General features: G+C 42.4%; 1 protein-coding gene across 4 annotated transcripts in view; it reads right to left on the reverse strand.

Moving 5' to 3' along the window:
* Nucleotides 1-12,729, reverse strand: part of SMIM14 (small integral membrane protein 14) — a 42,391-nt gene extending 29,662 nt beyond the window's left edge. The window contains exon 1 of one of the 4 annotated variants that reach the window (XM_064449310.1): nt 12,541-12,729. The gene's annotated coding sequence lies outside the window, so the exon portion shown is untranslated. Of the gene's footprint in view, nt 1-11,546; nt 11,753-12,015; nt 12,196-12,308; nt 12,422-12,540 lie in introns of those variants that run through there. The other 3 variants (XM_064449311.1, XM_064449313.1, XM_064449312.1) reach the window with 3 other exon arrangements.
* Nucleotides 12,730-16,583: the final 3,854 nt, after the last annotated feature.

Raw genomic sequence — 16,583 nt, forward strand, 5'->3', positions numbered from 1 at the left:
TAACTTGGGTTATTTTATTACTTAAAAAAAAACCCAGGTAACTAATCCCCCTTTATGTGATTATTTTTTGCAGGGAACTGGAGGAAACAGATTTTATATGTGGCTGACCAGTTACCAAAAAAGAGAGAACCACCCTACATTGTATGATTGATCATTTTCACTTGTAAAATGACACTCATGTCTGTATCCCTCATTAAAGCATTCTTGGCTTAATGATTGTATTATTTGCAACACACTTTGGATGCATAAAGCACTAAATATCAGCTAAGCTCTGTAATCAGATCCTTAAGTTTATTAATGTTTTGTGACCCTGTGTAAGATTTGGTAATAAGAGACTAGTATTTTTATGTATCATAGAGCAGGATTCCTTGGCCCTGTTGTGTGGTCTTAGGCAGCCCGTTCATACCAAAATCCTGTTCCAGAATTGCAGTGTGCTTCCTGCCTGCCTCCCGGTACTTGCAATTGTCTGATCTCACGTCAGCGGCTAACTTGTTCTGCCCAGCTCTGACCTCCTCACTGTGAGTCACACCAGCTCTCCACCTTTTGCAAATACAGTTCTTTTACATACAATCTATCACAGAAAATTGGAGGATGTGCTCCATTCTTTTCCTCATGACCTGGAGAAAGAAAAAAGAACTTGTAGTTTTATTTTATTGTACTTTCCTTATTTTTCTGTATGTTTTCCTGTTTCTTGAAATTTGGAGAGTAACTGGTAAGACCGCAGCAACTGGTAAGGCTATGATGACAAATACTGCAAGTACTCTGACTGAGAGTTAGTTTTACTCTATTTAAAATTACTGTATTTTGGTTTGGCCGTATTACTGCTAGCACAGTATTTAATTAACAGGGTTTATAAACAGCTGGAAGATACATTCACTAAGTATACCAAAGCTGTCACTGGTAACAGCTGAGAAGGTACATATTATGGCCTCTAGACTAAGCAAACTGACAGAGAGTATAATAAAGGACAGAATTAGAAAATGTGGACAAATATGATGTAGCATCAAAGAGTCAGTACGACCTTTCCATTGTAAAGAAGCCCACAGAAGCAATCATAAACAGTACTGCGGAAATTAAAATACTGCAGACAGAGCCAGAATTACTATAATTCGGAAGCAAAGCGGAGGATGGTCTGATGACTTAAGACAGAAATAAAAACCCACCATTACCGTTTGACTTGAGTGTCTGTTTGAAATTGTAGGAAATTAAGCCATATTGGAAAATATTTCTAGTCTCTCATGATTGAAAAAAATAGCATTCTCAGTTATAGTAATTATTGCAAATTGTTTCTTCTTTTATTATCTTCCCCAATCCCAGCCCTACAGCGGTGTATTATATTTTATACAACCTACTATCAAAAAAGTGATCTTTATGGCTACAATCTGATTGGTTTTTTGTACCTGGAGACTCTTCTGGATTTTAAATTATTGCAATGACTATACATTATTTCCCAATTCAGCAACACCTCTCCTGAGTAAACTGCATGCAGCTGGTGAGCTCTGGGAGACAGAAATTATACTTTCTCTCTCTCCACCCTGATCATTACAAAACTGAATTCCTTTCTAGCATGAAGGCAAACAAGAAGTTTTGTCAGTTTTCTATGTGCTGGATGTTTTCCAACATGACTCCAATACAATGCTGATTAGCAAGACTGTCAAAACACACACATTGGTGATCTCTTCTCCTTGGTATAAAGGAGTGCATAAAAATACCTATAAATCTAGTATTCGAAGAAACACTGACTCTGTATGATACATAAATCAGAGTCACTGCAAGTTTATCATGGACTAAACCTGGCATCTTCAGCACCAAAACTCTAAGCCCATTAATTCTTATATTTCCTGGGTCCAGCACTTTTAAGATGTAGACTATCACACACACTTGATACATACAATGGCTGAAGGTTTCCTCTGCTAAGAACTGTTTTTGCTGTGTTGCTATTTTCTTGAAGACTGAAACTAAGAAATCCTTGGGAGGAAAATACCTCACGGTACAGCAGACAAGTAACAGACTCTTCCCACATTACTTTAGAGAGAAACAAAACCCTATTCAGCTCCTCATTACTGTTTTTCAGCCAACTGCAATAACTCAAAGCACAACTGGTCAAATCTCTAACAAGCATAAAGTTAATTTTGCTTCTGAGTTCAGTTCGAGAGAAATATGGCAGAACAAATGAAAATATGTACAAAATTTAAAATAAAAGCATAGAGAGAAAGCAAATGACTTGTTATGCTTCTGCAGGCATTCTGAAAAATTATAAAGGACTAAAATAGCAAAAGCCATACACAAAGCATGAACAATTCCCTACCCCAAAGATAAAAATGTTCATTTTTATCTTACTGTCAGAGGCAGAAACTCTCTCTCCTATAGTATTCCGTGATCTCCTAAAGGATCAAGGCTTCCATAAAAAGGATTTGTTCTCTTGCCTTTTTACCTGCACTGAAGCCATCTTAGTATCTACATTTTCTTACAGTACCTGATCCTTTCTGTAATTATTTTCTTCACAGCATGCCCCAAGTTTGGTTATTCTGTATCATCTTACCCATCTCCAAATAACCTTCAAGTATTCTCTTCTAGCATCTAAAGCATCCTGTGCATTGGCCTCGCATAGCATAACACCCTTGCAATCCTGCACATGGAATCCTGTCCCAGAGAAACTACCAAGCACTGGGTCTGTGTGACCACAGTTCTCATCAACCCAGGGGGTGGAAATTTGCTTCAGTCAAAGCAAGAAGAGACTGCTAAGATCAGCTCATCATAAAGTTCCTGATCACTGCTTTTATAGGACTCCTTGTCCTCCTTGGCCACTCTGTCCCCCTGGGTACCATCAGCACTCCAGTGGCAACTGGCACCTCAGCTGACTTATTACTGGGCATTTCAAAATGCCGCTGGTACGAGCGGTTACTCCAAAATCTGTTTCTATTCCTGCCTCTTCTAGGGATTGGACTCACTGAACGCTTCCTAGTCACACAAAGTTCAACTGAACATCAGTTAGGTATACAGTAAAATAACAGATAAGGGTATCTTCAATAGGGTAGTATTGCTTACCCATCTTGGTTGGTTAACCAAGAGGAACCTAAACATTCAAAGCCAGTGAAACGTAGCCAAACTCAGAATTTTCTGCATTTGTTATAGAAGGTATTTCCCTGTTGATTTCCATCTTCTATAATTTTTGTACTTCATGCGTATCTACCCTCCCACAGAATCCTGAGGTGTTTTGTTAGTCTCTTGATGAACTACCTACATCCACTAGTCTATTACTTAACTTTCATTTGTACAGCTAAACTTTGCGAGTAAGACAGGCCAGGGAATTTCATCCATTGATTTCTGCATCAAGTTTCTCTTCAGACTGGGTTAGAGCATGGAGGGGGAAGGAAATAATATGCATGCATTTGGGGTTTCTCTCTTAAAAAAACAAACCAGAGATGTGTAGATAGGACTGGCTGATTTCACCTGCAAAGATCTTTGTGAAATTTCTAGTTTTTTCAATGGCTACTACCAGAAATGCAGCACATTTCCTATCACCAGAGCAGTATAAAGGAGGAACAAAGCAGAAATGGTAACAACCATTAAAAAACTAAAGGAAGGGAATAACTAAGCACAGGATCAAACTACAGGACAGCACAGGAAAACAAAACCGTTTGTAGTTGAATAGGGAAGACACATCACAAAAGGAACTACAGAAACAGGGAGAAAATAAAGTAAAAAATAAGCAGTACTTGAAAATAAATAAATGCTATTCTGCCTGAAGCTAATGGATGTATGATCCTAAGGCAATAGGGGAAGACACCGCACTAAATCAAAATTAATCCAAAAGCCAAGGGCCAGGCATAAGTATCCAGTGGAGATGGTCTGCATTTTTTTATGCAAGAGCTTTAAATTATTGGGGTTATAGAAGCTTGAAGATTTCTAAGGAAACTTCCTTTACAAAGCAACTTCCTCTGTTCAAACAAGGCTAAAAATAGGTTCTGTAAGAAAGAATCTCGTATACAAATTGATACTAATCAAAACATTCCAAGGATCTATTCTCCCCTATTATTGTAATTTGGATAGTTCAAGTAAATACTCCCTCATAAAAGTTATTTCTGAAACATTGCAACATTATATGTGGCTTTTTTATAACAGTAATTTTGAATTCCTTTTACTAACAATGCAGGAGAAGCTCTCTCCCACCATCACTCCCATGTTTACAGCTCCATCCTACTTTTACTGAAACAAATACCAGCACTCCCATTGGTTTCAGTGGACCAGGATCTAGTAGCTCTGCAAGGTCACAGATCTCCAGAGGACTAATGATGATTTTTACAAGGCCTCTTCCTGGGCATAAAATTGAGTTTTCAGGACAAAAGAAAACCAACTGGCTGGCTAGGCAAGGAAAGCAAAACAGCAGGATATAAATGTGGGTCCCGCCAGGAGGAGTGCTGCCACAGTAACACGTGGCTCCAATTACAGCTTTCTTCAACTAATTGACCCAGTTCGGATCATCCATTTAGCTTTCTAGGGAAAAGAGCAGCAATAATTTTGATGGCTGATCCAATACCCAAAGAGGGTTCCTAGACACTGCAACACTTTCAGAGTATAAAGCAATCCTCTCCACTCTCTTTCCTTATAATTCCAGGGGGTGCAGGGGGAAAGCAGCTGCTCTTGAAAGCATCAGCACGTCTCCCTGGACTTCCAGCTGTAGCCTAATGAGTTGGCAAGTGTAATTTTGCATTGCAACTTTTCTCAGGATAATTAATAATAATTGCCTGTCAATTTTCAAAATTTCTAAGATTTGAACATCTAACATGTTCAAATGTTAGAAATGAACCTAACATTTCGATGCAGATTAAGCTAAGACAATTCCTTTCCTCATGGAAAAGTCAGTGCTTAATCACACACAGACATATATGCAATTGTTGTATGTATGTTCTTGTTGGTTTCAACAGAGACATCAAGACCAGCAGGAGCTCCACAAGAGTACTGCTCACCCAGCCACACACTGCTCGAGGCATAGTAGTGGGTAACTTTGTTACCGTCTCACAAATCATTTGGTAAGGAAACTATGAATTAATTTTCCAGTGCCATGCATCTGGTGCTTCTTACAAATGCTAATTTAATATAAAACAACTCCTTAAAAATAGGAGCAAAACCAAAGAAACTAAGAAATGTTGAGCCAGCCACTGAAGGATACTACAGTGACGTGCCAAAATCAGGGAAGGAGTTTTTGAGCAGGGACAGGTTGAGAACTGAGAAGTGCATGCTGAGGATCTTCCTGATGTTTTTTTTTTTCTGACGGTCTCACAAGACTGCTGGGGCACTGGTGCATCCCTTGTCCCCACAGCACGAGTCCACCACTGTGTGACCACCACAACATTGTGAGCATTGCTGGGCCACTAGCATTTTCACCCCAACGTGGACATTTGGACTTGCCCTGAGCAGGTCAGGAAATTCTTCTGGCAACTCTGCCAACAGCGCTAGCACCTAGGGCAGTGAAGCAGGAGCCAGAGCATGAGAACTTAAAAGACTTATGGTCAAAGCCCTTTCATGGCCAAGCACCACAACTCCTCTCTCACTGAAGTATGTGAGAAAGTTTATGCCGCTTTAGAGGGTGGCAGGATCTAGCAGGAACCTGGTAGGAAACTTACTATTTGTGGAAAAGGCTAACCAAGGTTACAGGTATGCTGAGATGCATCAGTTCAACACGGAATGGTGTGTCAGGAAAATACAGATGATGACATAAATGCTTCTTTCAGTTTAATTAAGGCTTGTCAGTGTCAAGTACAACTCTCAGAAGACAAGAACCCACACATTAAAACCTCACACTGTTCCAGTACTGTTCCCTACTTTCCTCTTCATGGCTAGTCCCCAACATGTGAGGAGAGATTTAGGCTTTAAGGCTATAATGCTGATGTCAGTGATCAAAACTGAATTCCCCAAGGGCGCTAAATAAGACCCACCAAGATTTTAAAAAGCTATTTACTTATTCCTGTGCAGGTGGCTTAAGATCTCTTCTGGGCAAAACACTTGAAAAGGAGCTAATTATGCACATGCAGTCATGGACCAAAAAAGCAGTCCAGCTATTTTAGAATTCATTAACTGATATTTGATACAGAATGTTATTGCCAAACTCCAGCTGTCAGCATTTGGTCATCCTTTTGTTAAAATAATTACTTTTTTTCTGAAAGAAATTGCTTGGAATATGAAAGCTAATTAAGAGAAGATGCCAATGACACAGAATATTGTCCAAGAACAATACCCTCTATCTGCTAAGTAAATGCTTTAGCTTCACTTTAACATTTATTTCTGGTCTAAGACAACAAAATTATTCCTATTGCACTGAATGACTAATGGCTATTTAATAATTTTGTCTGACATGTTAATGCAAAAGGGTGGGCTATCCTCTGTAAAATTATTAACACACTGTATTTCAACCAGTTTATAGGGCAAACTGGGAGCCCTCTCCTGTGGTCTTCAGTAATGCAAGAACTCTCATTGACTTTAACAGGGTTTTCCGCTTGAGTGATATGTAGAAGAGCCAGCTCCTAGGCAAACTTGCTTACTCTCCTGCTTTTTGTTAGCGTCTCTGGCAATACAGACTGTGCTGCTGCTTGTGTCGACATTCCTCTTCCCATTCCCCAGCAACTATTGCCAATCTCCTAAATTCAGCACCCCTGCAGCTGTAAGAGTGATGCGCTACTGCTGGAAACAACACATATGGAATCTGAAACCCCTGCTGAGTGCACTTTTGCACCAGCACGGAGAGGACACCCATGCTGTGCCATGCATCCAACCAGGGCTACTAGCTTGTGTTGTAACATTTAGGCAAGCCTGCTTCTGAACAACCGGCTACACATGAAAGAGGATCTGGCCTTCCAGAGAGCAGACTTTTGCAGGGAAGCAAGAATAAAGGGTACTCCCTGCAGAGGGAAAACAGTGGAGGTGAGCAGCTCGCACCAGCCTCCCTAGGGGAGTAGAACAGGGAACTGACTTTGCTGTTGGTTACCCTGCCCATGAGATGTTTTGCACCTAACTTTTGAGGTTCATAATACAAAACCAATCATTTACTTTAAAAGACTTCGTATGGAAAAAGAATAAGTTCCTATAACAAACTATGTAACCTATCCATAAAAATCCTCTGCTGTTGTTCCAAGACTTATGAATCAAGATTATGATTAATATGTTCAAATGTACCAAAGCAACTTGAGAGCTCAAAGCGCATACAACTTTAAAGCTCACCCAGTGAGGCTCAGGACTCAAACTCATGAGCAAATTACCGTGGTGTAACAAAGCCACTGGCATGGCAGCTGAGCCGTGGCAACGGTCCCCGCGCACGCTCTTAGTGCATGGAACTGTGAGCAAACGTGACTTTGCTTAGTCTGTAAGACAAAAAACTTAAGCTGAGACACTTCAGAGCTGCCCTGAGCTAACTGTGAGTACCCAGACAGTTACTGCAGCTCAGGTGGCCAGAGATAACTCATTATTTTGAAGTAATTTTTTTGGAGGGTCAATTCAGAAATTTTTAGACATTTCCTCTCTTTGCAAAAACAAGCATTAAAAAATTCTCTTATTCTCTCCTTTACAAAAATGTAGTTTCAAAGCAAATACAAATGAAAGTTTTCCCACCGTATTGAGCCAGCAAGTGCAGCCCTAAACCACGCGCTATGAAGTTTTTTGAGACTAGTTTATTAAGAGTACAATTGTTTAGATTATAAGTACCTTACTAAATCCTTAAAACTGTAAAAATACTCCTTAATGTTACTCCAGTCACACACAAACACAAAATTATACTGAAATTCTTTGGACTATTTTCATTATTTTTTTCTCCAGGGATGACATATGTTTCTAATAACTTGCCACTGAGCAAACAGATTTAGCAGGGTAGCAGCATGCTGAGAGAGATAGCAGGATTTTCAATTTTCAGATGAAAGCAGCTCTATTCCCTGGCAGCCCTACTCCTAACCCCTTTAGGCCAGATCAAATTTTATCTGAAGCTAGCGGGTGCCTGTCTTTGACTTCAATGGAAGTTGAATCAGGTTTTCTACATACCTGCGGTAAACAATTTGAAGCTTATCAGCTAGAATATTTTTAATCAGTACTTATACCGGAGGGAATCTGTAGCAATTAACGGGATTTCTGGGCTTGGTTATTTACATATGTTTAGCTAAAAGACGACCCAGTTTTTACCAGAGAATAACATCCATCTAATTCAGCAGACTCACAGACTAGTTTAGATTATCAAAAGGGAAGTGCTATGCAAATTATACAACTCTCCCCTGCACCTACTAGCAACAGATTTTTAAATCTATTACATTAATTTAGACAAGGAAAATCTATGGTACTATTTCACAAGATCAGAATTAGTTTCCAACACACACCTCACCTTCAGCTCCATAGTTTTCCCACAGAAAATAAGGTATTTTTCATCTTCAGACATTTTTGTATAGTCTATGTGCTATTTTGAAACTGAAGCATCTGACAATCTCTGTGGCTCAAGAAAAGTCTATGTATAAGAATATTTCTATATTTCCTGGAGCTCTCTGATAAAAGCTTTATCTAGTATTTTCAAATAGGGGTGCTTAATGACAGGCGCCAACTAATCAGTCTCACCTAGATATGAAAGAGATGAGCCCCTAATGACACCACAACCACAGGAATTCTTGTCAAACTAAGGCCACTCACACCAGGAAGCTTTGTTTCACGCTGATTTAGTCCAACTATTTGAAGACCTCACCCCCAACTTTCCTTCACATCTTCATGTAATGTTATTCAGACAGCTGTTTTTTTCCTAAACTAACTTTTCAATGTATGAAAACTGACAAACTATTTCACTAAGTTCCCTAAAAGTATTGCCTTGCTAAAAGCTAAAAATAAAGCTTTTATGATTAACTAACAGGAAATATATGAACATATATATGTGAATATATGAAAAAGAAAGACCAAAGCTCTATTACTAGAGGCCTGTGTTTGCAAAGATTTGACAAATAAAGCATTGCAGCTCTTTATTTCGTGTAAATGGTGGGCACTACATTTGTGAACAGTTTTTCTGTTCTTTCTGATAAAAATCTTTTCTTTCCTAGGAGAGCTCAGTGCTTTGGATCTGACATTTGTCTGCAGTTTTATAAAAGTAAGAATGAAACCATCTTTAGCTCCAGAAATCCATGGTTTTTAATGCATGCATAGCTGCAGACAAATCAGAGCTAATCTTAATGAGGAAAAACTTTTATCAGATGTAATTCTATCTGTTCCCACCCAAAAGGGACTAATTTGTTCCATTAACTGTAAAAATACCAGCTAGATGCTTTGACTAAAGCCTCTGAAGCACATTTGTTCAATTAATAACCACGCAAAGGTACAACCACTCAACATGCCAGAGGCTGCTCTCCAAGCACCTTCCAATCTTTCATAAAAAGCCACACCAATCATAACTAAGGGACCTTTTCCTTGCCCCAACCCATGGAATAAGTGATGGGATGGAAAGGGGAGGATAGGACCATACTTCTCAATTGTACTACCACTAAAGTCCAGCATAAATAAGACTAACACAGCTAACACAGACTGATCATTCTCATATCCCTGACTGTATTCCTTGGGAACTGGGGAAGCTAGCTGTTGGTGAGTCAAGGCATACAAGCTGAGGGTATGCGGGGAAAATAATTCCTTTTCCCTTTTTTTTTTTTTTTTTTTAACCTGAACAAGGACTACAAGATTTGGCTTTGTGATATAACCTTACAAAGTTTTCTTAGCTTCCACTATACTTATCTTGGATCTTCCAAGAAGTAGTCAGCATCTTGCAGAATCAGGTACCGCATTAACAACTAGACAGATCTTTACGTATTAATAAATTAAATCTATAACCTAGGGAGTTAAAACAGAAAGTGTGCTTAACATGAAGTGTAATAGCATGCGTGTAAATGCATGTATGCAAAGCATATATATAATAGCATGTATGCAAAGCAGGGTCACAGGCTCTCTGATTTTGCTTCCCAAGCAGAATACAGGCAGATGACATCAATTTTTCTATGTATAAATGCATCTGCCAAAATATTTTTATTTGTTGTGATGAGTAATCTGACAAATGTTCAAAACATACAGAGTAAGAATTTGATACTTGGCATTGTCAGGAGACTGTACACCTTCTCCATTCATACACGCTTATAAGAAGAGAAAGAGGATCTTGCTACTTTTGTTGTACTGGCCCTGTGAAGACTCATGATGATGTTAGGCCCAATTCTGCTACGACAAACTTCAGCAGAGACAAAATTTGGTGTTTAAGAATGTATGCCAAGTACCTAAAATATCTAGGAGGGAAAATTCTGAAACACGAAATGTAGACTTTGTTTTATTACACACCTGCTATGCAAATAACAGTCACACATCACTAATTCTGAAGTCTAAATATATGAAAGTAGAAAATGAGACATTAATAACAAAACAAGAAGTCAGTTAGAAACTAACTTTCTCTAAAACCAAATATTGACCTTTTGAAAGCAGGTACAACAGTTACTAAGCGATTAAGACCATAATGCATTTTGAAATAATTTTTATGTAGACTACTTGTGTATTATTCTTATTTTTCCCTTAGAACAAGGGAAGAACATGGACTGCAGAATGTTACCCATGTAACTGGGCCATGCACTTCAGACTTAATGGTATTGAATGTAGTTTGGTTAAGATGCTGCAAAACCATCAAAACACGCACAGTATAAGGAATTTCAGGAACCATGTTCATTATTTCTACAAGCCAACAAAATGATGTCCAGCTAGGCTAAAACAAGATACATCCAGAGCTGCTACCACCATCTCAGTTCTAAAGCAGACCCTCCTGGCATATCAGCCTGAGTGCGTCAGGGACAACCCCCGCCTGCCAGAGCAGCACACGCAACAATACTTTTCTGGAATGACCAATAACACATCCAGTACAGCTTTGCACTTGCTTAGTACCTCATACAAAAAAACCCACTTTAAGTATAGAACTCTATACCACTCTAGAGGTAGGTAAATATTACAAATCGCTTATTTTACAGAACAGGGCAAAAAGAACCAAAGAGGTTGGACTCACCCACTGCAGTGGCAGGGGAAGGAACAGCCTCAGGACTGAAATGACTAATGTACTGCTAACATTAAAATAATTTTTATTTTGCCAACTGTTTCTACCATTTCAAGCCACGCTGTCAGTGACAGGGTCACTTTTTTAAAATCCATGATCAACAACAATAGCTCAATTTCTTTCATCTTGACAGGTCACAAGAATCAGATGGAATTATCAAGGACTTATTCTCTCTCACTGTAGATAGGAAGAAATCAAAAGTAAGACTGATTTTTTTCCTCATTCTGATTTTTTTGAGCTGATGTCTGCTTTTGGAAAGTTACAGACATGAGTAAAGGTGGATAGCACTCTAATAACTAAGCATGTAAAGACTTGTAAGACGTAACCCTCTAATGCTCACTGCGGATATGTACCATCCCCAGCAGGCACAGTAACAACATTAACATAATAAGCTATTAAGACCAAAAAAGTTAGATGGCCTCACCTCCAAAAACTGGAGATTGTTTTCAGGACTTACCTATATGCATAGAAATGGATGTCCATCCAGTATACAACACTGTCCCTACACCAACAAATCTATAATCTGAAAGACAATCCTGAAGACTGACCAGGCAAACAGGTGTTTGCCAGGAAACAAAAGTTTTCTGAGGTAGGTCATGCGCCACATTCACACATAAGCGCTGCTTAGCTGAGGCCTCGGAACTGCCACGGAAGGCAACGGCTGAGCTGCAGGGCAGGACATCTGGGGAACCCGGCAGAGTGACAGCTGCGGAGGAATTAACATAAGCGGTATCTTGTGGTCTCCAAGACCAATATACCCCCTCCCCACTGCAACCCGCTACAAATTAGATCTTGGAGCACACATACAAAGAGTTCCTGGCAGGAATCCTATCTCTAATAAATAAATAGCAGTGTGACGCTGTCCTTTTCCTGATATTATCTTCCACAAGACATTGTCCAATTTCTCCCACTTTAGTTACACATACCTTGCAAAAAGTGGGGAGCAGCCTGGGAGTGCATACCCTGGCATCAGCGGGCCACTTCCAGCTTCTTTAAAGAGAGAAAACTACAACCCCTTGGGTCACAGTACGAGGCTGAGATCCTTTTAAAAAAACCAAGAACGAACAGAAGAGTGCCGCTTTGCACTAAACCCCCCCGGCAAACAGCAAAACCCAAACCAGCCCAGCCGCAAAGCAGACGAGCGGACGTTTCACTGGTTTGGAAGAGAAGAGTGCTGCCTAACAGCGAGCGGACCGGCTCCGGCTCCCCCGGTGTTTACCTCTCCGGGCACCCGGCGCAGCGCCCGGCGGCGGGGACGTTTCCGTACTTGAGCAGGCTTGCAGCCACCCCTGCAGCCCCCGCCGCGGGCTCCCCGGGCTCCGCCGCCACCCCCGGGGCCGGGCCGGGCCGCTCGGCGGAGGAAGGGACGGACGGTCGGGCAGGGGTACCCGCGGTGCCCCGCACCCCACCGCCGCGGCGACCCCCGCCCGCGGCGCCCCTCCCGCGCTCACCGTCTGCTGCGGCCGCCGTCGCGGGGGCGCGGAGGGTTGGGGCGGGGGCAGGGCGGAGGCGGCCCCGCGGCTCGGCCCCGCTGCTTCGGGCCGGCTCACACGTCAGCCCGCGCCACGAGACCCGGATCTGCCGGCTCCCGGCGGCGGCGGCGGGGCCGGGGCGGCGCCGCCCGGATCCCGCCCCTCCCCGGCCCGGGAGCCCAGGCTTGGGCACTCGGCGGGCCGGAGGCTCCCCGCCGGCGGCCCGGCCTGCCGGGCGGTGTCGTTTTCAAGTAACGCATCGACCTTAAAATAAAGCCCCAGTAAGTCAGCGCTGGGGAGACGCGAGCGAAGCGGCTCGGCTGCGAGGGCCTGGCGTGCGGATGGGCCCGCCGCAGCCCCCGCCAGAAATACGGTGCCGTCGGTGCTTGGCCCCCTGCCGCCACCTCCGAGGCGGGAGGGCGTTTACAGCATGGTTTCTCACCTGGAAATCTAAAGCCTATTTCAGAGCTCGTGACTCACGAGGCTTCCCTGCAATTAAAGCATCCCTCAAAATATGCATTTAGATGCTGTGGAATCAAGTTAGAAAGGAAATTTTCAGATCTTCTTATGTCAGGCAGTTGGGTTTTCCTGTGCCTAGCCAAGGAGCTGGGGTGTTGTACTCCCATATGGAAAGATGGAGCAGTGGGGAATCACACAGATGATAAAATCTTCTCCTCCAATACTTCCAAGGGCGGCTTACCTCCTCCAAGCCAGAAAGTGAGGAAGATGCTGCAATTACAGTGAGAACGGACGTTTGGATGGGAGTTGTGAGTTCTCCCAAGTCAGTACCTCCTCTCGGCACCAGTGCCTCGTCCAGTCTGATATGGCCCACACATGGGGACAGCTGTGGCTGTTCTCATCACTCTTTGCTGTTGTCATGGGGCTTTCAAACCTCCTTTCACAGCTACAGCTTTCTTCTGAAAGTTTTATTCTAGCCTTGAGTGTCAAGCCTATGTTACTCTGCCAAGTCTCGGCTGCGTTGCCAGTTGGCAGCCTTGCACGTCCAGCCATCGTTGGCGTGCAGAGCCACCTCCCCCTGTAAGACACGGGTAGGCTAACTCTGCTCATTTAGGGCTGGCCCTGGACATACCGTTCCACTTCCTGAGAGGCAGTGGGCAGGGTACCTTTGTCCAGCTATACCACACTGTCCTGACTTGCTGTGGATTTTGCCTCTCCTTTCCCGTTTCAGCCCTTTCTTGTGTGTTAGTGCCCAACTAAACAGTGGCAATACTGAAAAGTGCATCGAGGCACTGACACAAAGCCAGGCCACCGCACAAAAAACCGGTATACTATGCAGAGCTTGTGTCATCTTGTCTTCCTCAACCAAGGCAACTGAACCTCTGGTAAGGCACTAAGGATGCTAAAATTTATCTTTAAATTGGAAATACGAAACTACAACCCTACAATGTTTCCTGGGACAACAGGTTTCTTCACAGTCTTTGCAGGAGTTTAGAGTGCAACGGGAGCCATGAACATCAGCAACATAAGATATGCTTGGCTTGAAGCATTCTTTGGCTGTCCTGGCAAACACAAAGCTATCCAAGACAATGGTGTCAGAGGGTGGCCATAAGCAGAATGACCAACTGTAGCTGCATCCTTCCTCCCACCTCTGCCTTAGCTATCCTTATAACCCTTCATGAGGGAATGAGCCATCCTAGAGGCAAGCAGAGACAGCTTCCCACCACCATCAAGCAGCCTTGCCTATCTGTATAACACACTTAGCACACAAAGCTAGTCATTGTAGAAAATGGATCAGATATCCTGAAATCTCCAAAACAGACACAGCTTACCACTAGTCCCAGCTCAAACAAGAGAGAAGAGCAATGGCAACCATACAATAGCGGAGAGGAAGGTTCCTCCTGTCATGCAGAGGCAGGAACATGGAACACTTCCATCTTCTTGCCTGTGGGTAAAGCCAAACAGCCAGCTGTTGCTAAAAGGATGGTAAGCCTGGGGCAACTGTTGCAATGGGAAAGAGAGTCTCATCATGACTGATTCTTCGAGAATTGAATTTGTACAATCCTAGAACTGGAAGGGCAAGACTAAGTAAGCTAGACAGGCAGTCTCAGATGCCTTGTCAGAAATAACATGAACATGAACAGGAACAGATGCAGCCTCCTCAAAACTCGGCACATCACATCTTTCTTGCTCATTTCTCACATCGCCCCATCCAGGAACTTGCATCATGTCTGGAAATCTCTTGAAATTGTCCCTTGATGAGGCATGCAAGCAGCACTGCCTGGCTGGCCAGCCACCCCTCTGCGTGAGATGCATGCACTCACACCAAGCAGCACCCCTCCCTACGCTCGTTCCTTCCCTGCCATGTTTTACTGCAAAGTTCTGCATATCTGTAAATAGTTTCACATAACAGGTCTCAGTAAAAAGCTCAGCTCTTTTCAGTATTGTATTCTGCATTATTTACACTGCCTTTTTGACAGCAAAACAGCAATTATTTTTTTCTGATTATTTGTCTTTGTTCAATGTCCATTGGCATTCCTGGAAATATGGGAAGCTAATGGGCCCAGTGAAGGATGGATTTGCAAAAGAGTGATCCTCATGGATGAAACTATGAAGTATGAACTGCCAAGGAAGAGGGGCAGGCAGTAGGAGCTACAGAATGTAGAGACCAGGAAGAAGAGAAACAATGCATGAGCTTATTGCTTTCAAATCATCAGGTACATATATAAAAGCAGAAAGTAGCTAGGTGTTTTGCATAAAACATTCTGCCAGAGCATCCCTCAGAATTTGGCCCTCCTGGTTCCCACGGGCAAATGAACAAGCCATAGCAGGCACTGGTTCTATCTCAGCTTCCCACTCCCAGGCTTCAGCCATCTGCTCCCCCTTACACTCACAAATTTAGTGCATGATAGAGCAGTAAAATGAGATCCTGGTATGGAGGCTGTTTTCAGACTCACCCTGTGAAGAAAAGAGTTTCTGGCAGTCAAACTATGATGAAAACAGTGATGACTTAGGCTACTTTATGAACAAAGGCACGAGATTCCTTCAAGATTAGCTAGTAACAAGGACAGCATAGTAAATCCACTGATTTTGGCACACTACAAACAATTGTGCTGCCCACTGCCAAGTTATGCAAACAACTGCTTAAGGGTCAGAAGATGGTGATGTTCCTTCCACCAATAACCCTGTACAACAGAGAAGGGTGGGAGCTGAGCAAAACTTATGACATTTTCTACATCATCATGTGAAAGTCATGCGGACTGGGCACTTTGTAAAGCAACAGGCAGATGTCACATTCCACATCACAGTGCTAGCTTTCAACTTTTTTACCCTGATAGGCAAGGGAAAAGCAGGAGTCCTGTTGGTGATCTAACTTACCAAATAATGGATGAGCTTGTTTACAGATAACCAAGAACATTATTTTTCCATTCTGAAGTTCTCTTTCTGCTGATGTTCTTTTCAACTTGGCTGCCTAACTCATGCCACTAGGCATTGTACCGCTCACATCTAGATGCTTTGTGGAGTGGAAATTCTTCATCTGCAATTCACACAGTTTCATCAGATCTGAAAAATTACCTAGAAATGGGGCAAATCCTTTTAATGCCACTCCTTTTTTGTGCTCCCTCTTTTCTTGCATGCAGTCCGTAATGAATAGGTAATGCTATTCCCAGAACGAATCGACATGAAACTCTACTGCAAATTTTGACACTGAAGAGCCACTTGGAAGACATCTGCAGCATGGTCTGCAAATGGCATCCAGGAAGTGGAAAGGAAAATATTATAAAGTACCCTTGCAGTAGCAAGGTAGGAGTGGCCTTTTGGCAGCTACACTGGGTTTTTGGAAAGAGGGATCTAATTTTGGAAAAAGAAGACAAGTCCTTAGAAAAGTTGCTCACAAACATTCCTAGAATTCAGCTGGGCTGGCATCTCATAAAGCACTGGAGAATTGCAAAGCACTTTGGGATACTAGGCAGCAAGCCTGTGAATTAGCTGGCACAAAGACTGTATTGTGTACTTAGGTTAATTTAACAGAAATTTAGTCATGTGATCACCACTGAACAAAA

This window comes from Phalacrocorax carbo, chromosome 4, assembly GCF_963921805.1.
Source record: "Phalacrocorax carbo chromosome 4, bPhaCar2.1, whole genome shotgun sequence".
Lineage (NCBI taxonomy): Eukaryota > Metazoa > Chordata > Aves > Suliformes > Phalacrocoracidae > Phalacrocorax > Phalacrocorax carbo.